General features: G+C 49.3%; 1 long non-coding RNA gene across 1 annotated transcript; it reads right to left on the reverse strand.

The window, feature by feature from the left end:
- Nucleotides 1–18,634: 18,634 nt before the first annotated feature.
- Nucleotides 18,635–25,343, reverse strand: LOC149128022 (uncharacterized). Its single transcript, XR_016229224.1, has 2 exons — nucleotides 22,642–25,343; nucleotides 18,635–19,692 (listed from the first exon to the last, which is right to left on the reverse strand). It is a non-coding gene; the product is annotated as an uncharacterized LOC149128022 (long non-coding RNA).
- Nucleotides 25,344–26,523: the final 1,180 nt, after the last annotated feature.

The following is a 26,523-nucleotide window of genomic DNA, read 5'->3' on the forward strand; positions in this document are numbered from 1 at the left end:
TCAGACTTCTCCTCTCCTGCCTTCCGGTCCACTGTTTTCCCCACCACGGGCTCCAGATTAGTTGTAGCATAAACAGCTTTAAAAGCAATTTGAATATTTTTAAGCACAAAGAGACAGCCCTACAGAATGGTAACAAGAGGGACTGACCTGTGTGCGGGGCCTCGTGCTCCGAGATGAGTTTGTGCAGAGAAACCACAGAGGGCAGCTGTGGATGTCCCGAGGCTGCTTCGCTTGTCCCAGAGGAGTGGGGTCCACACAGAGATCAGAGACTCCGAGAGACAGCGGTGTGCACCTGCTGTCCTTGTTCTACCCAGCAGCACTCATACCTTCCGTGTACTCATGCCACATTCACAAGCAATCTTCAAAAGACAGGGAAAATCCATATAATGAAAAAATAATGCACGGTTTTGAAATTTCTTGCAGAAAAACAAGCTTATCTCCTCATTTCTCCTCATTCTTTTCATGTACTTTCAGAAGTTGTCCAGGAGGTTTAATTAAAATTCTAAATTTTCTGTTCACAATCACCTGGATTCTGTGACAAGTCATCTAGGTTTACAAATTGTAGCTGATGTGTAAGGGTGCAGTTGAGGGGCCCACGCTCTGGCAAAGTAGGTTAATCCTCACCTGCAGTGCCAGCATCCCATCTGGGCACTGGTTCATATCCTGAATGCTCCACTTCCCATCCAGCTCTCTGCTATGGCCTGGGAAAGCAGTGGAAGAGGGCCCAAGTGCTTGGGTCCCTGCACCTGCATGGGAGACACAGAAGAAACTCCTGGCTCCTGGCTTTGGATCAGTCAGGCCCTGGGCATTGGGAACATTTGGGAGCTGAACCAGCAGATGGAAACCTTGCACTTTGTCTATCCCTTACTCTGTCTGTAACTCTGCCTGGCTCCTGGCTTTGGATCTACACAGCCCAGGCCGTTGGGGCCAATAGGGGAGAGAACCACGGATGGAAGACCTCTATCTCACTCTCTCTCTCTCTCTCTCTATCTATCTCTCTTTGCTTCTTTTCCCTTTGTCTAATTCTCTTTCAAATAAATGTATAAATCTGAAAAAAAGACCCCAACTGAGCATCATCCAACTGGCTTACAACAGGCATGAGCCTGGGGAACAACCACTCTTTCCTTGGGCGCTCATCAGATTCTGAGTTCTAAAACCACACTGCATTTATCAAACTCTGCCAAGCAGCTGGGCTCCACTAAGTCCCCATTAGAGGCAGCATTAAAATTCCGCGCCCCCTCCAACACACATGTCACAGCACCTCGGTCTAGATCTCCTCCAACTCTGTTGCTCCGAGATCTGCCCTATCAGCTCTAATTCTGTCTCGGGGAGACAGTGGCAGAGATGGTAAGAGTGTAAGACAGACACAAATTGTCTCCAACACAGAAGCCATCCGCAGCCTACTCCCTTCTCGCCAGGTCTGTCATCTAAGGGGCTGGGCAGGGTGGCTGATTAAGGACTGTGATGGGGAGATGACGCGGAAGGACCTGGTGGGAGCGGTACAATCACAATGGTCCTGAAGTCGGGATGAGGGCCAGGGGCTGTGACAGGGCAGCAGGCTGTGGAGTGATGGAGGCGGGGCCACAGAGCAGGAAATCTGGCCATCCTGACACTGCACAAACCTAGAACAGAATCCCATCCTCGAGAGATACAAGAACACCACAGCCCTGCTGTCTCCCGGGTTTCTTCCAGGAGAGCGCTGAGCTCCTGACCACAGCAATAGAACATGCAATATTGTGACTGAAGAGAATGGAATAATTCATTACAGCAACAATGCACCAAGCAAACACCAAGGAAGAGAACGCCTTTCACCTCCTCCCTGATCCTGCTCTGACATCCCAAAGTGTTCTCTTTGCTCCCATTGGTTGTCTTGACAAGAGGCAAACAGCAGTTTATTGTGAGGGGAGTTGGCACAGCATTCCTCTTAGATACAACTCTGCTGGGTGAAACACTTGGATGATCTCTCTTCAGTCTCGGTATGTGACGGCAGGGGGCTCCCAAGCAGGAACCTGAGTAGAAGAAGAGCTTAGGATCTGTGTATCTGTTTCCATACCGGGGGCAGGGATTAGGACACGGTGACCGTGAGAGGGCAGCACTGACCCAGGATGAGAAGGGACAGAGGAGATGAGGAAGGTTAGGAAATGCGACTTCATTCACTTTCCCAGAATCTGAAACAACGTCACCTGGGGTGTGAAATGCGTGTGAGAGAACTGTATTTGGTGGCCAAACTGCAGAAGGAGCTGCATGAAAAATGTGAGCCAACATGGACTGAAGCAGGGGTGCAGTGAACGGTGCATTTCACACCGTCCTGGTTGTGCCTCGGGTCCTGCTGTGCAAGCCAGGGGCCTCCTCTGTAGAGGGAACATTGCAATGTGCAAGGAAAATACAGAAAGATGCACAGACCTGGGTTGGAACAAGCCAACATATTTGGTCACCATTGCATTCTGGACCAACCATCCATGGCTCTGAGATTTGACCAGGAAACAAGCAGAATTCTCCTCTGTCAATACCTCCTGAGGTTAAGCTGGGAACAGAGGGGCAGGGGAGAATCACCAGTGAGTGCTGCAGGCAGACAGCACCAGCACCCCCACCCCAGAGCTTCCTGGACAGGGCTTAGGACACGCGGGGCAGCACCTGTGCCTTCTGACCCAGAGGTGCTTGGCCTCTAGGAGATCTGAGAGTCTCTGTGTCTACGATCTCCTTCTCTGACGGCCGTTCTCCCAGGATATTAAAAGCTATAGTAAGATTGCACTCATCAGGATTTAAACTATTTTTCCTTGCCATATCTATAATAATTTATCTTTTCTGTATGAATTCAAAATGATACAATACACTCAAATACTCCAGTAGAATAATTGCTCTCCTTAAAACAGTAGGAACATGGTCATGTCTGTGCTGATGGTTCCAAGGAGAGGAAAAGAGGGAGCCTCAGAGGAGTCAAACTGGCCCCTTCCACCCGACCCTGCAGGACCTTCAAGCCTGGCTGCTCTGAGAATCACTCTCAGCAGATGGGGCCCAAGGAGGAGCAGCTGGGCAGCCCAGCCTCACACTTCTGCTTTCCTGGGGGGTTTTTGTTAGGGCTTGGAACACTGTGGTATCACCACTACTATAAATATAACCATGCTGACAGTAGTAAGTGGCAGCATCGTCACACTGCACACCGCTGATGGTAAGAGTGTACTCTGTCCCAGATCCACTGCCTTTGAACCGCGATGGGACCCCAGATGCCAGAGTGGATGCATAATAGATCAGGAGTTTGGGAGGCTGCCCTAGTTTCTGCTGATACCAGTTTAAGTAGCTACTAATGCTCTCACTGGCCTGGCAATTGATGGTGACTGTGCCTCCCACAGCTGCAGACACGGAGGCTGGAGTCTGGGTCAGCACTTGGGCAAAAGTGGCACCTGACGAGGGAAACAGAAACACAGAGACCACACTCATCCTCACATTCTAAGAGGACACTCCTGCAGAGACGGGCAGCCCTGGACACACTGCCCGAGGCCGTTCCTGCTGCTGGCCTTCCTTACCTGGGAGCCAGAGCAGCAGGAGCCCCAGCAGCTGAGTGGGGGCCCTCGTGTCCATGCTGGGTCCTGCCTGGCACTGCCTCCTGCATGGGGCGGGAGCAGCCTGGGCCTAAATGCCCAGAGAGGTGGGCGGTGCTCTAGGGACATGCAAATGAGCAGGGGCGGGGCAGGGCTGTGCCCAGCTGAAGGGCCCAGGGCAGCTCAGAACTCACCCCAGGGGCTGTGTCTCCAGCTGCCCCTGCTCAAACCAGGGCTGCACAAGTTTACCCGTAGTGCGCATGATTCTACCGGGATATGTCACATCCCAAATTCACTGAGGGACAATTGCCATCACTTTCAGTGAACTGGATGGTAAGTTGTTTTAATTGATTCAATGTTATGTTTGGATTCTGTAGACTAAAGTCCCTTTTCCAAGAAAATATTAGTTACATATTAAAACTTGAAGTTAATGTCTTTTCCCTTTTGAGTGAGTGGCGGGGCTCTGATATCCTCCCAATGTCACTGTGTTCTCACGTGGGGTCCATTCTACAGCACACAGAGAATAGCTGACTGTAAGCTGAGCGAGCACACAGTGCCTCTGAGAGAGAATCTGTTGGGTAAGTATCTGATGACCTCCTGTCAGTGCAGGTATGTGACAGCCACAGGGTCAGCTATCAAAGGACGAGGGTGGAGGAGGAGGCTTTGATTGGTTGATCTGTGTCTGCACAGAGGTGAGAAAATGTCGTTGCAGAGAAATGAGAGGTAGGATGAGAGGAGGGATGAGAAGGGTGGAGGAGGAGAGGAAGGAGTCTGGGATGCAGAGAGGCCCTGCCCCACACTGACATGCAGTCCCCTGGGGTTGAGGAGGTTCTGCAGAATGGCAGTCGGGGGCACAGCTGCAGGAGGGACTGGGTGGAAGATGTGGGTCCAGATTTTGAGTAGGCAGAGACAGGTAGGAGCTGTTTGTTCCACCCCATCCTGTGCTTGATCCTGTGTTATTTTCAACTCTGGCCTCAGCCATGACATGAATACAGCCTTGTAGAAGGAATGTATTTTAGAGACCTGAGTTCAAATCCCAGCACCGCACCTACTCACCATGGGACTTAGAGCAGCCCATCCTGCCCTCTGAGATATGCGGTCACATAGGAGAATTCTCTCCAACACCACAGCACCTGCACATGTGTTGTGACACCAGGTGTCCACATCATAACAGGTTACACAGGTCTCCTACAGAGAATGTCTCTCTGGGGTCTCAGCAGAGAGAGGTCCAGTGTGGGTAGAGGTCCACGCTCTCCTCACGGCTCAGACCAGCTTTGCTGCTACTGCTCCACCTGTGACAGGGGCTGCAGGACTCGCACAGCCCAGAACCTGGAGAAGCTGAGCAGCTCCTCAGTGTGGTTCTGGTGGACGTCACTGGGGCCAGAGAGGCTTCTGCTTTCTCTCATTCCATAATGGCCTTGGTGTGATATAAAAGAGCAATAGTTAGAACACACTTCGAGGGGAACGGCTGTACTCGGAACCCTGCTATACACTGGCAGTCCACGGTGGAGGTCTCGGCTCTGCACTTGGCCTGGTCCAGCCCCAGGTGTTGTAAGGGTCATCTGGGAAAGACCAGCACATGGAAGATCTCGCTCTCTCGCTCTCTCTTTCTCTCTCCAACTCTGTGTTCACCTCTCACTGATCCTCACTTTTTATGTATATAAATAAATAAATATATCAAAAGCAGATAAGGGTGAGGCCGGCACAGTGGCGCAGTGTGTTAACGCCCTGGCTTGAAGCGCCCCCATCCCATAAGGGCGCCGGTTCTAGTCCCGCTACTCAACTTCCGATCTAGCTCTATGCTATGGCCTGGGATACTAGTTGAAGATGGCCCAAGTCCCTGGGCCCCTGCACCCACGATGGAAACCCGGAAGAAGCTCCTGTCTTCAGATCGACAGAGCTACGGCCATGGTACATATCTGGGGAGTGAACCAACTGATGGAAGATCGCTCTCTCTCTGTAACTCCATATTTCAAATAAATAAAATAAATCTTAAAAATAATGGAAAAGGGTAACATTTAAGAAAATTATCTTCACTAGAAATAAGTATTAACCACAGGACAAGACACCCTTGCTAAACTGGGTTTCTCTGTTTATAGCCAGTGTCCAGGCACTGATTCTTCCACTGACCTGTGTGTTGGCTGGTTTCATGACTCAGCAATTTGAGAAGCTTAAAAAGCTTCTTTTTCAAACAAAGGACAAAGTTTCCTCTACCATTACTGAGACCACTATTAGTTTTTCTGTTCAGCAAACACTAAATTGAACTGCCGATTCATTCCCTCTGCTTCTGCCTCAAGACAGGAGGATGCACTAAGTGGACCAGGACACACACTGCCCACCTGCCCCGAGCAATGGTAGTGCTCCAGGGGAGGCCTCTCACAGGGCCCAGAGTGGGAGCTGGTGATGTTTGTTTATTATCTGCCCTGCCCACTAAAATGAGATATCTAGGAGATTAAGGGCTCTGTTCGATTTTTACAATTCTTCTATGCCTAGGAGATTGTGATACTGTTCACTGTGAGCCACTGTGTGCAAACAATGAAGCTACTATTGGTTCAATTCGATGAGAATTTGCTATTTGATTTTGAATTGAATGAAGAACTGCTCAAGCAGGGATTCAAAGCAGACGCGATTCCACCTGTGACCCCCAGGGGGCGCCAGTGCACCTCAGGTCTGGTAGTGACAGAGGGACTGGGAGGAAGAGACTCACACCTTGACTAGACTCTTGAGGAACAGTGGTTTTTCTGCTACTCCGGGTTGAATTCTTTGTTTAGTGGAGGGTGAAGCTGGTGATTATAAGCAAATGAAAAGTATGTCATTGTAAAATAGAGAAGACAAATAAAAAAAGGAGAGTGGTGGTGGGAGTGAGAAAGGAGGGACGACATGGTGGGAAGTGGCATTAAGCTCTCACAACCGTGCATAGGATAAGCAGGCCTTGTGCAGTGGGTTAAGCTGCCATATGCCACACCAGCATCCCACATGCGCACCAGTGGAGTCCTGCTACTCCACTTCCAAACAAGCTCCCTGCTAATGGCCTGGGAAACACCAGTGGATGGAACAAGTGTTTCAGCCCTGACACCCACGTGGGAGACCTGAAAGAAGTTCCACGTCCCAGCTCTTGCCAGGCACAGCCTCAGCAGGTGCAGTCACTGGAGAAGAGAATCAGCAGATGGAAGAGAACTCTCTCTGTTAACTCTGTATGTGTGTGGGTGTGTGTAAACCATGTGCTTTCAATAACAAATAAATCATTTTAAAAAACTGTAACTATAAAAAACTAAAAACTTTAAATATGAAATTGGTATCCTTTATAAAATTTTCTAAACACCAGTATTTAAAATATTTCCTTGTAATATCTATAATGTTTTCTCTCTTGCTCTGTGAATCTCAAATGATACTACAACTTCAATTACTCAGAAAGAATAATCAAATTCTTGAAAACAGTAGGGACATGGTCATGTCTGTGCTACTGCCACCAAGGAGGAGGAAAGGAGGGAGCCTCAGAGGAGTCAGCCTGGCCCCTTCCACCCGACCCTGCAGGACCTTCAAGCCTGGCTGCTCTGAGAATCACTCTCAGCAGATGGGGCCCAGGACGAGCAGCTGGGGCAGCCCAGCCTCACACTTCTGCTTTCCTGGGGGGTTTTTGTTAGGGCTTGGAACACTGTGGTAAGTAGCACTACTACTATAATAACCGCCTAGACAGTAGTAAGTGGCAGCATCGTCACACTGCACGCCGCTGATGGTGAGAGTGTACTCTGTCCCAGATCCACTGCCTTTGAACCGCGATGGGACCCCAGATGCCAGAGTGGATGCACCATAGATCAGGAGCTTGGGAGGCTGCCCTGGTTTCTGCTGATACCAGGCCAAACCACTATAAATGCTCTCACTGGCCTGGCAATTGATGGTGACTGTGCCTCCCACAGCTGCAGACACGGAGGCTGGAGTCTGGGTCATATCATAGGCACATCTGGCACCTGAGGAGGGATACAGAAATACAGAGACCACACTCATCCTCACGTTCTAAGAGGACGCTCCTGCAGAGACGGGCAGCCCTGGCCACACTGCCCGAGCCCGTTCCTGCTGCTGGCCTTCCTTACCTGTGAGCCAGAGCAGCAGGAGCCCCAGCAGCTGAGTGGGGGCCTTGTGTCCATGCTGGGTCCTGCCTGGCACCGTGTTTCTACTGGGAGATGTCACTTCCCAAACTCACCGAGGGACATTTCCAGCAATTTAAGTGAACTGAACGACCTGGTAGTGTAACGTATTCATGGTTAGGTGGGGATCTGTAGGAGAAAGTCCTTTCTCTAGAGAACACCTGGTCACACCTTGCAAGGTGAAGTCAGTGTCTTTTCCCTTTTGGGTGAGTGGCTGGGCTCTGATATCCTCCCAATGTGACTATGTTCTCACGTGGGGTCCATTCTACAGCACACAGAGAACAGCTGACTGTAAGCTGAGCGAGCACACAGTGAGTCTGAGAGAGAATCTGTTGGGTAAGTATCTTGCTGACCTCCTGTCAGTGCAGGTATGTGACAGACACAGGGTCAGCTATCAAAGGACGAGGGTGGAGGAGGAGGAGGAGGCTTTGATTGGTTGATCTGTGTCTGCATGGAGGGGAGTTATTGGAAGTACAGGGACATGAGAGGTAGGACTGAGTGGAGGGATGAGGAGGGACGGAGGAGGAGAGGAAAGAGTCTGGGATGCAGAGGAGGCCCTGCCCCACACTGACATGCAGTCCCCTGGGGTTGAGGAGGCTCTGAGAGAATGGCAGTCGGGGGCACAGCTGCAGGAGGGACTGGGTGGAAGATGTAGGTCCCCGTGGAGTGAGGTGGAGACAGCGAGGAGCGTGTGTGTCCCCCCAATCCTGGGCTTGTCTCCTGTGTTATTTTAAACTCTGGTCTCAGACATAGGATGACCTCAGCCATGTGGATGGAATGGATTTAATGTTATATAGACCTGAGCTCAAATCCCAGCACACGCACCTGCTCACCATGGGACTATGGGTAACCCTCCCTGCCTGCAGAGATGCAGACAATAGGAGAATTCTCTCCAATCCCTCAGCACCTGCACAGGTACAGTGTCCCCAGGTGTCCACATCAGACCCAGGTTGCACAGGTTTCCTACAGAGAATGTCTCTCTGGGGGTCTCAGCAGAGAGAGGACCAGTGTGGGTAGAGGTCCACACTCTCCTCACGGCTCAGCCCAGCTTTGCTGCTGCTGCTCCACCTGTGACAGGGGCTGCAGGGCTTGCACAGCCCAGAACCTGGAGAAGCTGAGCAGCTCCTCGGTGTGGTACTGGTGGACGTCACTGAGGCCAGGACGGCTTCTGCTTTCTGTTTTTCCCTAATTGCCTTGGAGTATGATAAAGGTGCAATGAATAGAACACACTGGAGGGGTATGATTTATAAGGAACGCCTGTGCATGGATCCCTGCCACACTCCTGGGAGTCCTACATGGAGTTCTCTGCTCTGGCCATCTGGGGAGTGAATCCACCAATATAAGATCTCCATCCCTCCTCCTTCTCTCTGTCACTACATCTTCCAAATCAACAAATCTTTAAAAGAGAGAGAGAGAGACCAGCTTGCAATATGAGAATACATATTAATGTCATGCCTCGCCGGCGCCACGGCTCACTAGGCTAATCCTCCGCCTAGCGGCGCTGGCACACCGGGTTCTAGTCCCGATTGGGGCGCCGGATTCTGTCCCGGTTGCCCCTCTTCCAGGCCAGCTCTCTGCTGTGGCCAGGGAGTGCAGTGGAGGATGGCCCAAGTGCTTGGGCCCTGCACCCCATGGGAGACCAGGAAAAGCACCTGGCTCCTGCCATCGGATCAGCGCGGTGCGCCGGCCGCAGCGCGCCAGCTGCGGCGGCCATTGGAGGGTGAACCAACGGCAAAGGAAGACCTTTCTCTCTGTCTCTCTCTCTCACTGTCCATTCTGCCTGTCAAAAAAAAAAATGTCATGGCTCTCATGATTATGAGTTTTAATCAGACTTGAAAAACGCCAGTTACTAAGTAATTTTGGTTTGAGAAACCCATGACAGATAGGAGAGGAATGCAGAGAGGAGGAATGAAGAATGAAACAAGGCTACTTCCTCCTGCTCCTCAGCCTAGCAGCCCTCCTCCTAGTCCTCTGGCTGCGAAGACAGACTCCCTTGATTTTGGTTGTCCGTATCCATTACCCAGTAGGACATTGCTTAATTTAGTCAATCCTGAGACCCAAGATCAGAGAGAAATTTACCAATAAAACCCGTCAACCAACCACCCAACCATGAAGAACATCCCCAAACCACAACAATCCCCAAGAAGCTCACCACCTGTGGGCTATTCGCATTTTGTCTTTCTTCCTATATTTTCCTGCTAACGTTTGTTTTTCAGCATCTCCTGCATTTCCTTCCTGTATTCCATATTGCAGCTATCTCAGCTGTAATACGTGAGAAAGATAAGCTGTGGTGCAGTCACTCTGCCCCCCTTTGCCACTACGGAAAGAAAATCTAACTGCTTCTTGGGGCTATTTCATGGCAAATATTCCTCTTTCTAAACTTTGGGACAATCACTAAGGTTGCATAAATTGATGTTTATGACCCTTGAAAAAAATCACAAAAATTTCAAGAGTCCGAGTGAGAGATCGTGTGGAAGTCAGGGCTGGAGAGAAAAGATCAATACGAGAGTGTTTGTTTGTAGCTGCAGAAGCGAAGGAAACGTCAAATGTGTTCAGGACAGAAACAAGGAGGTGGTAATATAGAAAGAGCTCGGAGGTCTCTGTCTCCGACCGAGTAGTCACATAGACAAGCTGGGCACACAGACACGTGTGTGTTTAGAGTAACGTGGGAGCTCCAGGGAAGGAGAAGCAGCCCTGGCAGTTGAACTTGCCTGAAAGGCCTCCCCTGGGAGGTTTCTGCCTTAGCCCCAGTCCCCCTGGGAGGGACAGCAAAGCCTACAGCATTTTCAGCTTCTACCCTGCAGAGGGTAATATCTGTCTCTCAGCCAAGTTGAATCACGAACCAGATGCAAACCAGAAAAAAGACAAGTTTGGGAGTATAGCCTGACCCTCTCTGTCTCCTTCTCCACTAGATAAACAGGGTGATTTCTTACGAAAATGACTTGTTTATAAATTCCCACATCAAGTCCATCTCCTCTTGCTTGATCCTGAGAATGGCCTGCCACAGCTTGGCACTCTGTTCCTCTTCTTAGAACTAAGGGTTTCAGATTTTTCTAGGTTCCAGTGTGTTTCTGAGTGAATAGTCCAGGCTTCTAAAGAGATAGGCAGCCTATGGACTCTGTCAAATGCTGTGACCAAGAGCAAGGAGACAGTCCAGGCAGGTGCTGATAGCACAGTAGGGGATTCTTTGATCCGACCAGCAGGGAGCTGTTGTTGACTTCCTCTGGGAACACAATCTGTAATGGTAAAGTTCAAGCAAGATAAATGTGCTCCTCGGACCTGCATTCACAGACAGACTGAACCTGTAGGGTTGGGCAGTTGGTTTATGAAAGAAAGAAAGAAAGAAAGAAAGAAAGAAAGAAAGAAAGAAAGAAAGAAAGAAAGAAAGAAAGAAAGAAAGAAAGAAAGAAAGAAAGAAAGAAGGAAGGAAGGAAGGAAGGAAGGAAGGAAGGAAGGAAGGAAGGAAGGAAGGAAGGAAGGAAGGAAGGAAGGAAGGAAGGAAGGGAGAGAGAGAGAAAGAAAGAGAGAGAGAGAGAAAGAAAGAAAGAAAGAAAGAAAGAAAGAAAGAAAGAAAGAAAGAAAGAAAGAAAGAAAGAAAGAAAGAACAACAACAATAACTCACCTCCTCAATGCCAGAACTGCAGAAATCAGCAATGCTGGGACGCTTATCCTGTGTCACATCTCAAAAGCACGAGACACAAGTCACACTGGAAGAACCATTCATTCTATTTCTGAAATTTGGCTCATTCGCCTCACCTGGCACACAGAACAACGGATGCCCAAACACCAGGACCAGTGACATTCCAGGGCCGCTCCTGCACTGCCCAATGGTGCTGAGCCCTAGATCTCTACAAGGTTGAGTTAAAAGTCCCAAGTCGGAGGGCTGTGCGTGGGGACATGGGCAGAGCATGTGAGGCACCAGGAATGAGACAAGGGCAAATTGCAGGGGTCCGTCTGCTGGCAGAGCCTCATAACCTGATTCCAACTGGAGACGACAGCACGTCAGGGATTCTCTGCACTCCTTTCTCTTATCAGAATATTTTGGAGTTTCTAAGGAGGGGCCATGGGTGATAAGGTTTTGTTGCCAGCCCAGGTTCCTGGACTCACTTGCAAATAGAATTTACCAAGAGGGTGACCTGCAGTGCAGACCAGGTTTCCTGTGGTCTTGCGCAGGAGCACGGGGAGGGAGCACAGCAGGCACGAGTCCTCCAACTGGTCCCCCGACGGGAGCTAAGCCCCTGCTTCTATGGACTTGGGGACACAGCAGTTTCTCTAGGCACACAGCACCTAGATCAGCACCCAGCCTGTGGTTGCGGCTCTTCCCCCTTGACCCACAACAGTTCAGTGTGCACCCAGCTCTGCGCTGTGTGGGAGCTGTTAGCTATCTCGCCCATGACACGCTCCAAGTGGCAGTGTTGCTGACCCCAGGAAGGTCACATATTGGTCACGTTGCGCTATTCTGAGCATGCACACAGGTTGAGGAAGTCGTTAACAGGGCCCTGGGCTCTTTTGTGGTCAGGAGGCTACTGCCCCCCACATAGGCCCAGATGGAGTCCCTGACCCCTGGCATCAGCCTGGCCCTTGGGTTGCTCACATCCCACACTGAGTGCCTGGTCTAATCCCAGTCTGCTCCTGATGCCAGCTTCCTGCTCATGTGCACCCTGAGAGTGAGGACTCAGGGCCTGGGTCCCTGCCATCTACGTGGGAGGCCTGGGTGGAGTCCTGGGCTACTGGCTTCAGCCTGGCCTTTGGGGGAGTAAACCAATGAACAGAATCTCTCTCTCTCTCTCTCTCTCTCCCCCTCTCATCTCCCTCTCAGTCTCTCTTACTTTGTTTTCCACCAATGCTGTCTTTCAAGTAAATATATATATATATATATATATATATATATATATATATATTTTGAAAGGCAGAGTTACACACAGAGAGAAGGAGAGGCAGAGAGGCAGAGAGGGAGAGAGAGAGAGAGAAAGGTCTTCCATCCATTTGTTCAGTCCCCAATTGGCTGCAGTGGGCAGAACTGTGCCAATCCGAAGCCAGGAGCAAGGAATCAGGAGCCAGGAGCTTTCTCCAGATCTCCTATGCAGGTGCAGGGGCCCAAGGACTTGGGCCATCTCCTACTGCTTCCCCAGTCCACAGCACAGAGCCGGATCTGAGGGAGCAGCCAGGACTTGAACCAGCCCCATAGATGATGCTGGCACTGCAGGTGTAGCATACCTGATAGGCCATAACTCAGGCCAACTGGGCACTGATTCTTCCACTGACCTGTGTGTTAGCTGGTTTCATTCCTCAGCGATTTCAGAAATTTAAAACCTTTTTCCTCAATCCAATGACAACTTGGCCATCTGACCATTACTGTTAGTTAGTTTATTTTTTCATGAAGCGCAAATGTTGAACTGCATGGTAAGATCCCCCTCCCTCTGCCTCTGCCTCTACCTCTGTCCCCAAGAGAGGAGAATGTACTATGAGGACCTGGACACCCACTGCCCACTTGCCCAAGCAATGAAAGTGCCCCTGGGGAGGAATCTCCTGTGGGGCAGAGTGGGAGCAGGTATAGAAACATTATATGTTTCTTTCTTTTTCTTTCTTTTTTTTTTTTCACAAGCAGATTTAGACAGTGAGAGAGAGAGAGAGAAACAGAGAGAAAGGTCTTCCTTCTGTTGGTTCAACCCACAAATGGCCACTACGACCGGCGCACTGAAGCCAGGAGCCAGGTGCTTCTCCTGGTCTCCCATGTGGGTGCAGGGCCCAAGCTTGGGCCATCCCCAACTGCACTCCCAGGCCACAGCAGAGAGCTGGCCTGGAAGAGGAACAACCGGGATAGAATCCGGCGCCCCAACCGGGACTAGAACCCTGTGTGCCGATGCCACAGGAGGAGGATTAGCCTAGTGAGCCATGCATATCTGCCCTGCCCACAAAATAAGAGATTTATGAGATGAAGGGCTCTGCTCAGCTTTTTACAAATAGTCTATGCCTAGGAGATTTGATATTGTGAGTCATATGCAGTATGTAGAAACAATGAAGCTACTATTGATTCAAATCGATGAGAATTTTCTATTTGATTTTGGATTGCATGAAGAACTGCTCAATCTGGGATTAAAAGCTGATGTAATTCCACCTGTGACCCCCAGGGGGAGGCAGTGCACCTCAGGTCTGACAGTGACAGAGGAATTGGGAGGACTGAGACTCACAGCCTTGTCTAGACTCTTGAGGAACAGTGGTTTTCTGCTCACTCCTCATTGAATTCTTTGTTTACTGGAAGGTTAACCTGGTGGTAATAAATTGAACGTGTGTCCATGTAAAACTTAAAAGAAAAAGAGAGGAGGGTGGGAGTGAGGAAGGAGGGAGGGCATGGTGGGAAGAGGCATTATTTCTCACAACTGTGGACAGGATGGGCCAGCCTTGTGCGGTGGGCAAAGCAGCCAAAGGCAGCACCAGCATCCACATGGGCACCTGTGGGAGTCCTGGCTGCTCCACTTCTACTCCAGCTCCCTGCTTAGCCTGGGAAGGCTCCTGTAGATGGCTCCAGTGTTGGAGCCCTGGCACCCATGTGGGAGATCTGAGAGAAGCTCCATCTCCAGGTCTTGCCAGGCACTGCCTCAGCCACTGCAGCCATTGGAGGAGAGACCAGAGATGGAAGGGACCTCTCTCTCTATGAAACTCTGTGTGTGTGGGTGTGTGTGTGTGGGGGGGTGGTGTGTGTAAAACATGGCCTTTCAAAAAGCAAATGAAATTTATTAAATTGCTGTAGATATGAAATTGGTTTCTTACATAAAATTTTATAATCACCAGTATTTAAAATAGTTTTCCTTGTAATAATTGTAGTGTTCTCTCTTTTGTTCTATGAATCTCAACTGATGTCCAGCTTTGAATACTCAGAAAGAACAGTTGATTTCATTAGAACAGTAGGGTCATGGTCATGTCTGTGCTGCAGCCACCAAAAGGAGGAAAGGAGGGAGCCTCAGAGGAGTCAGCCTGGCCCCTTCCACCCGACCCTGCAGGACCTTCAAGCCTGGCTGCTCTGAGAATCACTCTCAGCAGATGGGGCCAGGAGGACCAGCTGAGGCACCCTAGCCTCACACTTCTGCTTTCCTCGGGGGTTTTTGTTAGGGCTTGTATCACTGTGGCACCATAACTACTACTATAATAAGTACATTGACAGTAGTAAGTGGCAGCATCGTCACACTGCACGCCGCTGATGGTGAGAGTGTACTCTGTCCCAGATCCACTGCCTTTGAACCGCGATGGGACCCCAGATGCTAGATAGGATGCAGAATAGATCAGGAGCTTGGGAGGCTGCCCTGGTTTCTGCTGATACCAGGCCAATAAGCTATAAATGTCCTCACTGGCCTGGCAATTGATGGTGACTGTGCCTCCCACAGCGGCAGACACGGGGGATGGAGTCTGGGTCATTTCAATGGCAAATGTGGCACCTGAGGAGAGAAAGAGAAACACAGAGACCACACTCATCCTCCCGTTCTAAGAGAACGCTCCTGCAGAGACGGGCAGCCCTGGCCACACTGCCCGAGGCCGTTCCTGCTGCTGGCCTTCCTTACCTGGGAGCCAGAGCAGCAGGAGCCCCAGCTGCTGAGTGGGGGCCCTCATGTCCATGCTGGGTCCTGCCTGGCACTGCCTCCTGCATGGGGTGGGAGCAGCCTGCTCCTAAATGCCCAGAGAGGTGGGCGGTGCTCTGGGGACATGCAAATCAGCAGGGGCGGGGCAGGGCTATGGCCAGCTGAAAGGCCCAGGGCAGCTCAGAACTCAGACCAGGGGCTGTGTCTCCAGCTGCCCCAGCTCAGATCAGGGCTGCACACGTTTAGATGCAGTGTGCATGTTTCCTTTGGAAGACATCACCTCCCAAAGTCACTGAAGGACACTTGTAACAACCTTAAATGAACTGGAAGACAAGATAGCATTATCTATTCATGATTACATTGGGATTCTGGAGGAGAAAGTTGCTTTTCTAATGAATAGTGAACACTTTAAGGCTGAGGTCCATGTCTATACCTGTTTGTCCTCTTATGCTCTCACACTGTCCCCTCACGGCAGACCGCTGCACCAGGGAGATGGTCTCTGAGAGACGAGACTCTTGTCCCACACTCTCCTCTGTACTGACTCAGAATAAGTGGCTGACAGACAGAGACCAGGACTCAGAAGGAGAACGCAGGTGCTTAGAGGAGACATCACACAGGTGCGCTCTCCCTTCTGCAGCTGAGTTCTGAGTCAGGGATACAGGAGGAAAAGATAAGTGAAAGTTTCAAGGAGTCACCAATGGTTTGAGGAACATCATGAAAAATAACTTCCTCTCTCCCCTTTCTGGAACACTTCAGGTGTTTCTTAAGAAATCCGGAGAGGAGGGAAGGCTGGCATCATGGCACAGTGGGTAAGGCTGCCACTTGCAATGCCAGCAGCCTACATCAGAGACTGGTTTGAATCCCCACTGCTCCACTTTTGATCCCATTTCCTGCTAATGCCCACCCTGGATGGCAGCAGAAAATGGCCCAAGTTCTTGGATTCTTGCACCACTCGGGGCAGATCTGGCTCCGGGCTTCTGCTTGGCCAGGAACCCACTGTTACAGCCATTTGTAGAGTGCACCAGGTTAAAGAACATATTTATCTCTATCTCTCTTTCTCTCTCTCTCTCTCTCCCTCTCTCTCTCTCTCTCTCCTTTCTTCTCTGTTCCTCTCAATCTCTCTTGGTCTTTGTTTCTCTACAATGATTGGGTTTTAGGTAAATAAATGTATTGAAAAATAGAAAATGGTACCATGGAAGAAAGTTAACATCACTAGAAATAACTGTTAACCACAGTGGAAGACGCCCTCTCCAAACTGGGCTCCAGTTGTTGTTAGCTCCAGTGTCAGGGCACTGCTTCTTGCCACCGACCTGTGTGTTGCCTGGTTTCATGCTACAGGAATGTGAACATTGAAAAACTTTTTCCGCAATCATAGGATGCTTTGGCTCTGTGAACATTACTGAGACCACACCTTAGATTTTTCCTGGAAACACAAGTGTAGAACTGACTGATACGTTTCTCTGCCTCAGCCCCTGTCTAGGCTGAGACTGAGGATGCACAAATGCACCTGGACACCCACAGGCCCCTTGTCCTGAGCAATCGTGCTGCCCAGGGGAGGCCTCTACCATGGAGCCGAGAGGGAGCAGAGGTAGAACGTCATTGGTTTATTATCTGCCCTGCCTGACTTGCCCCAATTATTCTATGCCTAAAGTTGTGCTACTGTTATTTTTGTGCAGATGGATACAAACAATGAGGCTGCTATTGGTGCAATTCGATGAGAATTTTCTATTGATTTTGTGTTGAGCGAAGAACTGCTCCATCTGCTGTGGCCAAGGAGTACAGTGGAGGATGGCCCAGGTGCTTGGGCCCTGCACCCCATGGGAGACCAGGAAAAGCACCTGGCTCCTGGCTCCTGCCATCGGATCAGCGTGGTGCGCCGGCCGCGGAGGCCATTGTAGGGTGAACCAACGGCAAAGGAAGACCCTTCTCTCTGTCTCTCTCTCTCACTGTCCACTCCGCCTGTCAAAAAATTAAAAAAAAATAAAAAAAAAGAAAGTATGTCGTAAAACTTAATTGAAAATATTAAAAAAAAAAAAAGAAGAGCAGTAGGGTGGGAGTGAGGAAGGAAGGAGTATATGGCTCAAAGTATCATGAATTCTCAAAATGTGTATATGACAGCCAGCGCTATGGTGTAGTGGATAAAGCCACATCCCATATGTGCACCTGTTGGAGTCCTGGCTTCTCCACTTCCAATCCAGCTCCATACTAATAGCCTGAGAAATCAGCTGAAGATATCCCAAGTGTTTGGGCCCTGGCACTCGTGGGAGACCTGAAAGAAGTTCTGGCTCTTAGCCTTGGCCTAACATAGTCTTGCCCATTTCAGCCATTTGTAGAGTGTAACAGCAGATGGAAGATCTCTCTCTTCTCTCTCTCTCTCTCTCTCTCTCTCTCTCTCTGTGTGTGTGTGTGTGTTTGTGCATGTATGTGTAACACTGACTTTCAAATAAGCAAATAAATATATTTAAAAAAATGAAACTAGGGGCCAGCACTGTGGTGTGGTGGGGTAAGCCGCTGCCTGCAGTCTGGAATCCCAAATGGGTGCCGGTTCTAGTCTCAGCTGCCCCTCTTCTGATTCAGCTCTCTTCTAAAGCCTGGGAAAGCAGTGGAAGATGGCACAAGTGTTTGGGCCCCTACACCCATATGGGAGACCAGGAAGAATCTCCTGGCTCCTGGCTTTGGATGGGGCAGATCCCCCAGTTGCAGCCATCCAGGGAGTGAACCAGTGGATGGAAGACCTCTCTCTCTCTGTCTCTCTCTCTCTATCTCTGCCTGTCTACCTCAGCCTCTCTGTGACTCTTAACTTTCAGCTAAATAAATAAATCTGTTTAAAAATAGACAAAGAATGGATACTTTGCCTGCATTAAAATAAGTTAAATTCATGTAACTTGATTAATAAAATTGTGGAAGAACTAACAGTTCTGTATGCATTTCCAGTGTTTCACTGGGGCTTATTCTAGACTTAGAGGCAAGTGCACAAAGCATCAGGAATGCCCGCAGGCTGCTTCTCTGGAGCTATCACCTATACTGCTGGTTCATTCCCCATTTGGCCACAACAGCCAGATCTGTGCCAATCCAAAGTGAGGAGCTAGGAGCTTATTCCAGGTCTCCCATGCAGGTGCAGGGGCCCAAGGACTTGAGCCATCTTCTTCTGCTTTCTCAAGTCATATTAGGGAGCCGGATTAGAAGTTGAGCAGCCAGGTCTCAAACCAGCACCCATATGAGATGCCAGCACGGTGGCTGCCGCCAAGCCACAGTGCCAGCACCAGCACAGGAGTTTTCAAGGTGTCGTGAGCACCTACTGTCATGCCGCTCGACAGGGCTTAAGGGCGAAGTGTCGGAGTACCGGGAAGAAGGAACATGTGGACACAAGACTGTCTTTCCAATGAAAGGTTTTTATTGTTCACACCAATTCACACTAGGGCTTCACCACTCTGCATACCAATCTATATAGTTATATTCATTAATCCACAGATCCTAACACACATCATAAAGGCAGTCTCTAAGGCAATCCAACTATAGGGATGTAAGTACAGCAAAGCATATGGCAGTATTCTTAATCATGTGGTCGAGGCACATTCCTTCATATTCCACGTGGTTAATATCATTATAAATATTGCATTCTCAAGGTTTGTATCACAGTCACGAAGTCAAAGTCCGAAGTCTCAGTTAGCACTCAGAGAGACAGATCTCAGAACAGTCACAGGCAGGAAGTCGTGGGATGACTGTCTCTCTGGGCAGTAGGCTCCAAGTTCCCAGGCAGCCGGCAAGGCGAGGAGTTGGAGAGGTCCCCTGCTGAGAGTTCTGGTCCAGCTCTGCTGTCCGGTCCAGCAGCAGGCTGATGAGAGGTGGCGAGGTGTCAGCTCCGATGGAGGTTGGTCCCATAGTCGCCTTGTGCCGCTACAGAGTAGTGAGCTGGCTTTTCAGCTCCACATACTAGGAGATCCAGAGGTTCCCACGTACTGGGCCATGATCCCTGAGGGGGTGGGGAGCAGTGAAAAGAGCTCTCCTTTTATCCTTGCCACTCCAGGGGGGAAGGCCCCTGGTGGGGGTCCGGGTGTCAATCAGTCACGTTCTGGAATTTCCCGGGGCACCGCTGATCTGCTGTGTAAGACAGGGAGGATCAGCTGTGTCCGGTGCTGTGAGTCACCATGCTATTGTTGGGGGACTTCAGGTTACCGTCTTAGCACACACATTGTCAGACTGTCCAGGGCGTCTGTTCAGTCTGATGAGGAGAGGCTTTTCTTGGCAGACACTAAACTTAGCACACGTGGTGTCGTCAGCTCCATGCTTGGCATCCTTAACTCCATTCTTGTTTTAGTTGATTTGTGGTTAGCGGTGCTGTGTGACTCATTTGGGACTACCATGAATTTCTCCACAGTCTACCTCCAATTAGTTGTTGGGTAAGCGGTGATCCATGACTCGTCTTTGGGACTCCTGTGGCATTCCCCACACAAGGAAATCCTTACATTAGTTTTTTTATCTGAGACTTATGTTATAAAGATGGGTTTAACTGTCACATTAACAAAAGAGGTCACATGCAATACACAAATACAACATAAACGACCAACAAAACACAAATCTAACAGAGTATATGTGGTGAGAACTCCATAGAGTATGGTTGAAGATGCGTTTTCTCTGTATTTCAGTGCCTAAAATGTTCTTTGGGGAGACCACTGGTCAACAGGTGTGCTCTAAAACTAAATGATAAAACTGTGCCAATAAGACGGTCTGTGGTGAGTTGAATTCAGATATGACTTCACAACGTGGTAACTTAAATGCATAGACAAAATTAAGAAAGCACATCTTCTCCTTTTCCATCCTTCTGTAACACTGAATTTTTTGGGTTTATACCTTTTAAACAGTAAAAAAAAAAATCAGGCAAATACTTGAGCACTAGGTATATTTACATTCTTGGTGATTTGTATTTTAAAAGAAACAGCTTCCTTCTGATTTGCTTCAGTCTGGGGGAAATGCGTACAGGAATAGCTAATAATCTTATACCAAGAGAAGCACATTCGAAATATTGATTCACTTTGGTAGCAAATGGTTGGCCTTGGACAACTAATGAAGGCAGACAAGACGCCTTAAGGGAAAGCAGGCTATTTCAAATATTCGATAGTTTACATTTAAAGTTGATTTTTTTCTTTTATTTTTCTCTTTTGACAGGCAGAGTTAGACAGAGAGAGAGAGAGAGAGAGAGAGAGAGGTCTTCCTTTTTCCATTGGTTCACCCCCCAGGTGGCCACTATGTCTAGTAGGATGCAGCTGGTGCGCTGCACCAATCCGAAGCCAGGAGCCAGGTGCTTCCTCCTGGTCTCCCATGCGGGTGCAGGGCCCATGGACCCGGGCCATCCTCTACTGCACTCCCGGGCCACAGCAGAGAGCTGGAATGGAAGAGGAGCAACTGGGACTGAATCCGGCGCCCCATCGGGGACTATAACCTGGGGTGCCAGTGCCGCAGAGGTAGGATTAGCCAAGTGAGCCGCAGCACTGGCCAAAGTTAATTATTTTTAAAGAGCTAAGCTGTGGTATCCACTGACAGCAATGCAACACTGAGTTTATGGTGACTTTAAACCAAACAAATGCCCAGGAAGAAAAAGGCTGTGCTTTAGTTTATCCCAATTTACTCTCAGTCAATAGTCAGTCCCCTTTTCTCAGTACAATACCCCTTCTCTGTATAAGGCTGCTCCTGGGAGGCTGCCAGTTCAGGGAAGGAGAGAGTTCAGAGAGTTAACACAGTAAAGTTGTGCTTCCCTTTTGATGTGCTAATAATTGTGTCTAAAGATATGCAATTCTATGGCCTGGTGCTGTGACTGTAGGTTAATGCCCTGGCCTGTAGCACCAATATCCCACGTGGGCTCGGGTTAGGGTCCCAGCTGCTCCACTTCCAATCCAGCTCTCCTCTGTGTCCTGGGAAAGCAGGAAAAGATGGCCCAAGTCCTTGGGCTCCTGCACCCATGTGAGAGACCCGGAAGAAGCTCCCAGCTCCTGGCTTCAGATTGGCACAGCTCTGGCCATTGTGGCTAATTGGGGAGTGAAACATCGGATGGAAGACCTCTCTCTCTCGCTCTGCCTCTCCTCTCTCTGTGTAACTCTGACTTTCAAATAAATAAATATTAAAAAAAAAAAGATATGCAATTCTTTAACAGGTGCCATTCTGACTTCTTTATTATCTGTAATCTTTGAAACCGATCACACAAAGCTTTAAAATTAACAAAACTCTGAAATCTGTGTATACAGATAAATGACGACAAATTTCAAATTCCCTAAGAGTGTACCGCTCAATCGTGAAAAAAAAAAAAAAAGAAAATAAAAAAGTGGCTCCAAAGACAGCCTTATATCATTCTTTAAAAAGGGAACCTGTTCTGGGGCACAGCAGGTTAATGCCCTAGCCTGAGGCGCCAGCATCCCATGTGGGCACCACTTAGAGACCCAGCTGCTCCACTTCCCATCCAGCTCTCTGCTGTGGCCTGGGAAAGCAGTAGAAGATGGCCCAAGTCCTTGAGCCCTGCATCTGTGTGGGAGACCCAGAGGAGGCTCCTGGCTCCTGGCTTTGGATAGTCACAGCTCTGGACATTGAGGCAAATTGAGAAGTGGGTCAGTGGATAGAGGACCACTCGCTCGCTCGCTCGCTCTTGCTCTCACTCTCTGCCTCTCCTCTTTCTAACACTGTCTTTCAAATGAATAAATAAATCTTTAAAAAAAAAAGAGAGGGAGAGAGAGATCATGCAGATACAAACAACAAAAGCTACGAATTACTTAAAAAAAAGAAGGGAACCTGTTCCTTTTAACTTGACACCCATCCCACACCCAACCCCAATCTCAAAACGCATCATTCAGTTGTCTTGGTCAAGGCCATTTCCAGCATGAGGTTTGATATCTGGCTCCCAGAGCCTCTGCTCCTCAGAAAACCCGTGCTTTCCCTCCTGCAGGGATGTGTCTGGCTGATGCTGGCGAATCCTTCCAGTGCTCCTCATCCTCACCTTGGCTCCTGGAGGCCTCTGCTCCAGTTCCCCATCTTCATCTTCATTACAAGCCCTGCTACTGAGAGGGCGTTTGCAGCCAGAGGTGGAGCAGTCTCTGCAGGCTTATTGACCCAGCTGGCACATGTGGCTGATGCTGTCTTGGACGTCTGCCTACCTGTGGCCAATGCAGACCTGCAGATCTCTGTAGGTTTTGCTGGGAGGGCTCAGTTTCCTCTCAGCTGATGGCTTCTCAGCTCAGCACTGCATCAGCTTTTCAGACTTCTCCTCTCCCGCCTTCCCTCCGCGGTTTTCCCCACCACGGGCTCCAAATTAGTTTTCTCATATACAGTTTTAAAAGCAATTTGAATGTTTTGAAAACAAAGAGACAGCCCTACAGAATTGTGACAAGAGGGACTGACCTGTGTGCGGGGCCTCGTGCTCCGAGATGGGTTTGTGCAGAGAAACCACAGAGGGCAGCTGTGGATGACCCGAGGCTGCTTCGCTTGTCCCAGAGGAGCAGAGTCCACACCAAGATCAGAGACTCCGAGAGACAGCGGTGTGCACCTGCTGTCCTTGTTCTACCCAGTAGCACTCATACCTTCTGTGTATTGATGCCACATTCACAAGCAGTCTTCAAAAAATGGGGAAAATCCGTATTATGAAAGAATTATGCATGGTTTCAACATTTCTTATAGAAAAACAAGCTTATCACCTAACTCTTTTCCACACACTTTCTGCAGTATCCAGGAGGTTTAATTAAGTTTTAAATTATGGGCTCACAATCACCTGGATTCTGTGACAAGTCATCCAGGGTTACAAATTGTAGCAGATTCATAAGGCTGCAGTTGAGGGACTGGTACTCTGGCGCAGAGGTTAATCCTCAGCCTGCAGTGCCGGCATCCCATCTGTGCACAGGTGAGTATCCCCACTGCCCTTCTTCCATTCCAGCTCTCTGCTATGGCCTGGGAAAGCACTAGAAGATGGCCAAAGTCCTTGGGCCTCTGCACCCATGTGGGAGACCTGAAAGAAGCTCCTGGCTCCTCACTTCAGCTTGGCACAGTCCAGGGAATTGTGGGCAATTGTGAGTGAACCATTGGAAGGAAGACCTCTCTCTATCTCTCTCTCTCCCTTTGCCTCACTTCTCTTTCGGTAACTGTCTTTCAAATAAATAAATAATTCTTAAAAAAAAAAAAAACACACACCACTGAGCATCATCCAACTGGCTTACAACAGACATGAGCCTGGGGAACAACCACTCTTTCCTTGGGCGCTCATCAGATTCTGAGTTCTAAAACCACACTGCATTTATCAAACTCTGCCAAGCAGCTGGGCTCCACTAAGTCCCCATTAGAGGCAGCATTAAAATTCCCCACCCCCTCCAACACACATGTCACAGCACCTGGGTCTAGATCTCCTCCAACTCTGTGCGCCAAGATCTACCCCATCAGCTCTAATTCTGTCTCAGGGGAGACAGTGGCAGAGATGGTAAGAGTGTAAGATGGGACGCAAATCGTCTCCAACACAAAAGCCATCTGCAGCCTACTGCCTGCTTGCTAGGACTGTCATCTAAGGAGCTGGCAGGGTGGCTGATTAAGGACTGTGATGAGGAGATTGTTGAGTCTGAATTTCCCAATCAATGCACAAGGCACAGTCCCTGATGCAAAAGCAGAGGCTTAGTTGTTACCAGCCTGCTGGGACCCCCTACCTGCACACAGTCCTTTAGCAGCTCACAGGCAAAAGGCCTCCTCATTTGCATATGAGAAGTTTTTATAGCCTCATGCTTACAAGGGTGCAGGTCATCTCATCATCTCCTGCATAGGTTACCTTCTTATTCTCTATATGGCAAGGAATTAGGACCTAGCGTGTTTATTGGTTCATTTAAAGGTAAAGAGTATATTTATGTGGTGGGAACGCCACACAAAGGAGATGGCTCAGGGAGGAACTGGCAGGAAGCATTGGGCCATGAACTCCAGGGGAGCAGGCAGGGAGCAAAAGGCCATAAACTCTAGGAGAACTGGCTTTATTTGTTCTCAAGGACCAGGCTGCTTCCTTCCTGGACCAGGATGAGGCCTGTCATGGCGGTACAGCCGGCAAGCAAGCAAGTCAGTACAGAAGCAAAACTGGCATTTAGCAAGCTAGGAACTCCAATTCCCACAGATGACACAGAAGGACCTGGTGGGAGCGATACAATCACAGTGGTCCTGAAGTCAGGAGGAGAGCCAGAGTCCAGGGGCTGTGACAGGGCAGCAGGCTGTGGAGGGACGGGAGGAGGGGCCACAGAGCAGGAAATCTGGCCATCCTGACTCTGGAGAAACTGGGAACAAAATCCCATACTTGGGAGCTTCCAGAACACCACAGCCCTGCTGCCTCCAGGGTTTCTTCAAGGGAAACACAGAGCTCCTGACCACAACAATAGTATGTGGAGTTTTGTGAGCTGAGGAGAGTGTAATAATTCAGAATCAACCCTTGGGGCATTCGGATCTGACTAAAAGGTCCATGAGAGTCTCGCAGGCATGGAAAGCCATGACACGGTGGCAAAAAACAATCTAAATGAAGGATCCTGGTGAACAACACCCCAGCAGAAGGATCAGGCCATCAAGGAGAGAGGCGCCTTTCTCTGAAGGGAGGAAGGAACCTCCACTGTGATATGGCCTTGACTAAACAAATTCAGAGTTGGTGAACTCAAGGGGCTTCCATAGCCTAGACAGCTCATAGCAAGAGTCTCGGGTGATTGCTGACGTCATAAATAAGAGTGACAATTGTTAAATCAACAGCGGGAGTCACTGGGTTCATGCTCCCCACGCAGGATCTCTGTCCTTAATATGTTTATCTATGAAACTCAAAAACAACACTACTAGTCGAACAATACCCTATACCTGGTTCGGTTGTGCGAGTGCAACCTGTTGAAATCCCTGCTTAGTATATACTAAGTTGATCTTCAGTATATGAAGGTAATTGAAAATGAAACGTGATGAAGGGCGGGATGGGAGAGGAAGTGGGTGAGGGGAGGGCCACGGGAGGGAAGGAGGTCGGGGGGAAGCCACAACAATACAAAAGATGCATTTTATATTCTACTTAAAACTATTGGTTGAACTCTGTAATTAATACACAATTACTCTTAGGTGTTTAATCAATGCTATAACTAGTACTCAGATAGTATTTTACACTTTGTGTTTCTGTGTGGGAGCAAAATGTGGAAATCTTTACTTAACATATGCTAAATTGATCTTCTGTATATAAAGATAATTGAAAATTAATCGTGATGTGAAGGGGAAGGGGAGAGGGAGTGGGAGAGGGGAGCATTGTGGATGGGAGGGAAGACACGGGGGGGGGGAGGCTATTGTGGTCCATAAGCTGTACTTTGGAAATTTATGCTCATTAAATAAATAAAAAAAAATTCAGTACAGTAACAATTCATCAAGCAAACACCAAGGAAGATAACGCCTTTCACCTCCTCCCTGATCCTGCTCTGACATCCCAAAGTGTTCACTTTGCTCCCATTGGGTGTCTTAACAAGAGGCAAACAGCAGTTTATTGTGAGGGGAGTTGGCACAGCATTCCTCTTAGATACAACTCTGCTGGGTGAAACACTTGGATGATCTCTTTTCGGTCTCGGTATGTGACGGCAGGGGGCTCCCAAGCAGAACCTGAGTGGAAGAAGAGCTTAGGATCTGTGTATCTGTTTCCATACCGGGGGCAGGGATTAGAACACGGTGACCCTAAGGGGGCAGCAGTGACCTCAGAATGAGAAGGGACAGAGGAGATGAGGAAGGGGAGGAAACACGACTTCTCTTACTTTCCCAGAATCTGAAACAACGTCACCTGCAGTGTGAAATGCTTGTGAGAGAACTGTGTTTGGTGGCCAAACTGCAGAAGGAGCCACATGACAGGTGTGGGTCAACATGGACTGAAGCAGGGGTGCAGTGAACGGTGCATTTCACACCAACCTGGTTGCGCCTCTGGTCCTGCTGTGCAAGCCAGGGCCTCCTCTATAGAGGGAACGTTGTTACGTGGAGAGAAAATAGAGAAAGTGTACAGACCTGGGTTGGATGAAGCCCACAATTTCGGTCACCATTGCATTCTAGACAAACCATCTATGGCTCTGAGATTTGACCATGAGACAAGCAGAATTCTCCTCTGTCAGTCAGCTCCTGCAGGCAGGGCTGAGAACAGTGGGGCGGGGGAGAATCCCCTGTGAGTGCTGCAGGCAGTGAGAGCACCAGTGCCCCCACCCCAGGGCTTCCTGGACAGGGCTGAGGACATGAGGGGCAGCACCTGTGCCTTCTGCCCCAGAGGTGCTT

This window comes from Oryctolagus cuniculus, chromosome 2 (genome assembly GCF_051225735.1).
Source record: "Oryctolagus cuniculus isolate XC-2025 breed Fujian yellow rabbit chromosome 2, ASM5122573v1, whole genome shotgun sequence".
NCBI lineage: Eukaryota > Metazoa > Chordata > Mammalia > Lagomorpha > Leporidae > Oryctolagus > Oryctolagus cuniculus.